Consider the following 6,159-nt stretch of genomic DNA (forward strand, 5'->3'; position numbering starts at 1 on the left):
ATCTGGGGGTGGCATATTTTGCTCCCTTTCAGAGGAGTGTGCTCTAACAAAGGCACAAACATTAGAGTGATGCTCAGGCTTCATTGGGGAAGGGGACAAACGGAGCATTAACCTTCAGGCAGAAGTTGGACACAAAATAACATTCTCTTAATGTCTAATTATCCCTCCTTGTTCTTACTTAACAAATTCCTCCTCCTCTTTTTAGTGTACGATTCAAACACTTGTAAACTGTTATCACACCCCTGCTTAGTGATCACTTAGCAAAGCCACATTTTAAGTTCCTTTCATCTTTTCTTGTAAATCAATCCCTTTCCTCCATGAGTTTTTTCTTTTTCTTCTTTTTTTTTTTTAGTTCTCTCATTGCTGCGTTGCTGGATGCTTTACTTTCTTTCTTTTTCCTTTTTTTAAAAACCTTGTTCTGGTATTAGAATACTCCAATTAAATTCAGTGCTTACCTTCCGGGCTGTAGCCTTACACTTCTGCTCTGGGGCAGATTATCTCCTTTAGCTAAATTCTCCTTTCATTTTTTTTCCCCACCTTGGCTGTATCTACAGAGCTGATATAGGGTGGGTTCTACCTTCCTCATTAATGGCTATACTACAGCTCTGGTTTTCAAATTTTATTGCGCATCAAAAACCACCTGAAGGTATTCTTTAATGATGTAATATTCTGGGTACCAGTCCCCAGATTAAGTAGTGAATCATTAGTGACCTCATCAACTTTTTTTTTTTATTGTTAATCCTCACCTGAGGATATTTTTCCATTGATTTTTAGAAAGAGTGGAAGGAAGGGGGATAAAGAGAAACATCAATGTGTTCTCACACTGATTGATTGCCTCCTGCACACTCCTGACCATGGCTGGGGATCAAGCCTGCAACCAAGGTACATGCCCTTGACTGGAACCCTTCATTCCCTGGGCCGATGCCCTGTCCAGTGTGCCAAAATGGCTAGGGCAACCTCAACCTTTTTAAAACAAGTGTGCACAGGTGATTTTGATGCAGGTGATTCTGATGCAGATGATTCAAGGGCTACACCTTAAGAGACATTGCTGTCCAGGCGTTAGGAGAGCCCCCAACCATTTGTCATTGATTATCTATGCCAGTGTTTTGTGAAATCACAAAATGATTTTGGGTGGTCCACAGAATATGTAGACATTAAATGATACTGAATCACAGAGTAGGGAAGTTTTCCCATTTAAATTCATTTTCAGTTCTCACTTTGGTGCAACTTTGCCTTGAACATTTCTCTGACACATTCTAACCAAACTTTAAAAAAAATATTTTTATTGATTTCAGAGATGAAGGAAGAGGGAGAGAGAGAAACATCAACGATGAGAGAGAATCATTGATCGGCTGCCTTCTACATGTCCTACAGTGGGGATCAAGCCTGCAAATGGGGCATGTGCCCTGACGGGAATCAAACTGTGACCTCCTGGTTCATAGGTCGATGCTCAACCACTGAGCCATGCCAGCTGGGTTCAACCTTTTTAACAAAGAAAAAGCAGGTTTCAAAGCCAGAGACTCAGGAGCCTCTGTCAGGCAACAATACTTAACTAGGTTTTAAGAACATTGTTTTGTTTTTATTATAGACTAGAGGCCTGGTGCATGAATTTGTGCACATTGAAGGGAAATTAATTAGAAGAAATATTTTAATATTGCTATTCACCCTTTCTCTGTAATAACAGTATCAACCAAATTCACCATAGACAATGACAGATTGAAACACAGGCATGCGACTGGCACCAGTGAGAGCTTTATATGTATTGTGCATGCGTGAGTCAACTTAGCCTTATGTGTATATATATATAATAAACTTGCTTAATTAGACCTGCTTTCTGATGTAACTAAACTTTTTCCAGCCCAGTGAAGCACCCAACTTCTCTTTCAGTTAAATGTTTCCAACTGGGCTGAAGAAACTGCAAGGAGGCTAGTCGCTAGATAAAGGAAGCTGGGCGTTTCTATGTGACAGCATTCCCTGGCACCCACAGCCACCATTTCTGGGCTGGGCTGGGCTGCATTTTGCACCATTTTGCAGCGTCGGCTGCAATTTGGTGGGGTGTTGTTCCGGGGTCATGGTGGATCCTGTGTCCCACCTGGGGGAAGCTGAGTGTTGCTATTTATGTAATGATATAAAGTATTCTTTTGAAATCAATGAAAATAATTTAAGTTAATTTTTAAAAGATATTAAGTAAATAATAGTAAAGTGGTATGTATGAAGGATTAACTATGAAGGAAGTTTTTAGTGGCGTACTGATTAAATGAAATTTGCAAGGTGACTCACAGAAAGTTCAAGTGTGAGAGTTACCCCCTAGCTGTGTCTATATAGCACCATTAGCTTGGGCCTTTTTTTTTTTTTTGCTGAATCACCTATTGTATTCATCAATATTTTCAAGTGAAGGGTAGCAGAATATACCACCCCAAAATATACCTATCATAAAGATTATTTTGAGAAACTGCAGCCATAGGAGAAGCTCTGAAAATAGAGTAGAAGTTACCCTTTTGGAAGGAAAATCTATACTTTTAAAGTAAATTTCCATTAAAACAGGGGGCTGTATTAGAGACTTATTGCCAGTGATCACTTTTTTATCTGAGAAACTGATTTGCATGGCAGGATTGCCTTTGCTTATGAAAAGCTTGTTCTTCTCACCCCCCAGTGAATTGACTTTTCTGCTTTGTAGCCCTAGACACCTATCCCTTTTCTTAACTCAATTGTCTGACTGCTTTTTGAGTGTCATATCTTTTTGGGATGCCCATACAGACGTTGTGCACACATGCAATTAATTTTTTTCTCCAGTTAATTTGTTTTTTACTGTGGGCAAGGGAGAGGGGTCTCTGCCAAGAACTCAGGAGGGAAGAGGAAAAATAACTTTTCCTCCCTACACAAGTAAGATATCAAACACCAAACTGTATTTTTTTTTTAAATATAGAGAGGGAGAGGGAGAGAGAGATAGAAACATCAATGATGAGAGAGAATCATCGATTGGCTGCCTTCTGCATGCCCCACACTGGGGATTGAGCAGGCAACCCAAGCATGTGCCCTGACTGGGAATTGAACCGTGACCTCCTGGTTCATAGGTCAATGCTCAACCACTGAGCCACACCAGCTGGGCCCAAATTGTCTCTTGATGAGATTTATAATTTGCCCCAAATCAATTATGCTGTTTGACCTATACCATCAATTTTTAGTAAACCCAATCTTTTCACGGCTTATGAGTCCATAGTTTTGATATTTGAGTTTCTATTTTTTGTGTGAGGACTTGTTACTTTATTCTTTCTGTTGGCTATTGTTGAGTCATTCCCATTTTTATAGAACACAGTGCTAGACATCATATTATCATGAAAAAAGTATAAAACCTGTCCTCTATGAACTTAAAAGTTAGTCAAAGAATCAAAAGGAAAATATAACAAAAGCTAGCATTAATTGAGCACTTACTATACCGAGCTAAAAAAGCATGGCAGGGCAGCCTTTGCTTATGAAAAACTTGTTCTTATGTAATGATAGAAAGTATTCTTTTCAAATTAATCAATAATAACTCTCCTAATAACTTTCTGAGGTAGTACTTGTGAAAGGTATTTATTGAGCTCTTACCAGGTGTTTCACATGTATTCTATACTTTTCAAAATGACCATGTGGAGTCCTGACAATCAGTTGGCCCCATCTTATTGAGAAGGGAACTGAGCCACAGAGAAAAGAGGCAATATGCCCAAGGCCATAGTGCCAACATGGTGGAGCTGAGAGTTTGAACCCAGGCAGTTTGGCTCCAAAGCCTAGAAAGAAAAAAGTAAGCTGCCTAAGACCCACATGGCTAGTAAGTGATAGAACTGGAATTTAGTTTGAATCCAGGGCTCATGCTCTTAGCCCTTAAGCTTCACAGTCTCATAAAGCAATAGGCTGACAACTTGAAAGAACCGTAAAGCATAAGTGACGACAGGAGAATTTTGCAGAAGAATTTCCAGACTTCATCTTGTTTTTCCAGGAAGAAAGCTTTTGTTCTTTGCCTTGCTTCCAATTTCCTTGTTGTATTTGCTTTCATACTTCGACTTTTTTTCCCCAACAATAAGGGCAACTGGTTTAACACCTAGGCCCTTCCATGCTCTGTGCGTTGCGGCCTTGATAATATGGACATACTCGATTTTCTTGTGTTCCATTTGCTGTTTTATCGACACAGTTATTGATAAAAGAAAACTCCTTGCCCAGATATATTCTTTGGCCTTAAATTGCCTTGACAGGTGGACATTACCTTTGGACAGTTAACCCCCTTGGTAGCAGAAGTCTTTCCAGACCAGTAGTGCTCACTAACATCTCAAATATCTTTGGATTAATCTTTTCTGCAGCTTTTAAGGGTAGCAGCCTTTTGTTTTTATTTTTGCCAGAGAGGGTCCACATTTATCGGCTATTGTGGCTTTCTTCAATTAATCAATTCTGTCAGTTCTCTCCAAGCCAACAAATAAATAAACAATCCTGTGTCAGACACAGTCCAGAAAGAAGGTGAGGCCATAGAAGATGAAGAGCATTTTGACTTGTGGGTGTGGTGCTGGTGTGTGGATGTCTATGCGACAGAGGTAAGTGCGAGTAAGAAATAAAGAAGCTCTATCCCTTGGAGCAGGCAGCAGCCGCAGCTTGTGCAGCCAGGGCCAAGATTGAGGCTTGACACCTTCCCAGCAAGGAGGAGGAGCCGCTGGAAGAGCTGGATGACCGGAAGGTGGAGCTGTCCCAGTTGCGTGTCACCAAAGTGATAGGAGACATTCTGTCTGAGTTGTCTGAGACCCGAGTTCTTTGCAGATCCATTGCTCATGTTCTCGCTGTTATTTAACCAGCCTCAGGGACTTCTTCTAGGGCAAGAAATGCAAGTCCTTGCATCTGTGGCCCAAGAAAATGCGTGGCATGTGTCCCGGCTCAACTAGCACCAGAAGCTGAAGGCCGAGAAGCAGCGAGGGCAGGGATGGCTGTACCTGCTGCAGAAGTTTGTGGTTAAGGCCTGAACATCATGGTGTTGATAAAACACAAACAAATGGGCCAAAAAAAGTGAAATGGCACAGAAAAAAAGGACAGAAAACTCTATTCTAGTTTTATTTATTGCAGTTCTCTTTCCACATGCTGCCCAATCCACTGTTCCCTTGACCAGCGGCTCCTCGTTTCTCTGTCCAGCGCGATGGAAGGACAGGGATCCAGACGTGGTATTCTAATGGAGCATCCAACCAGACAGTGCCTGATTTCCAGCCAGAGGAAAGTTTTAGATTCCTGCTATACATGGAAAAAAAGTGCCTATTTCCCATTTATGTAATAGGTTATGTAAATCTTCTTAATGAAACAAAGTACCAGTTGAATACTGGTGACAGTATTCCTTTAAAAATGTTCCTGTGGAGTCACAAAGGACAGGATAATTAAAACTCCTCGCAGAGTTTAGTTCTTTGACCTCTCATTAGTTTCAGTATTCTAAATGGCCACTTGTTAGCAGCCTAATTTGATTATTAGCCCCTCTGAGCTGGCAGCACGCATTCTGAAGAGTGGACTCTGCGTGACTCGGAACCCAGGCTGCTGCCGCACACGCGAGGTGGAGGATGGAGGAGCGAATTGCCTTGCTCCTGTGTGTTCATGAGTTAGTTGCACTAAAGCGGTTAAACAAAGGGAAAGCAGCCCTTTCCAACATCCATGGCTGAGTCTGATAAAAGAAACTCAGTGTGTGCTGTGACTAGTTGATTCTGTAAACAGCTTTATGAGGTGTCATGGAGGGAGGAGGAGAAAGAGGGAATTTTGGGCCTCACAGTTTTATCATTAAAAAACATTGGTATGTCGTATCATCCTTTGTCACCCCGCATAGTGAAATAAAACCTGACTTACTTCCTCAAGATATTTCAACAAACGATTGCAGAAACTTAGAGCTGGGGACTATAGCACACTAATTCTCTGTCTCTCTGGGTAAGGTACCCTGGTTTTAGCTTTTTAATTAATTCCTTGATATTTCTACGAGGAGGCTTAGAAAGTGTAATCAGGCTCCTTGCCAAAGCCAGTGTCTGTAAAGCAACCTAACTTCTATTTTTTTAAGTGAGCAAGTTAAATCAGAGAGTGGTGGGAAAGCAGAGAAATCTTTATATATAACTAGGGGCCCGGTGCAAGAAATTAGTGAACTGGGTGTGTGTGTGTGTGTGTGTGTGTGTG

This window comes from Myotis davidii, unplaced genomic scaffold, assembly GCF_000327345.1.
Source record: "Myotis davidii unplaced genomic scaffold, ASM32734v1 scaffold837, whole genome shotgun sequence".
In the NCBI taxonomy this organism is placed as follows: domain Eukaryota; kingdom Metazoa; phylum Chordata; class Mammalia; order Chiroptera; family Vespertilionidae; genus Myotis; species Myotis davidii.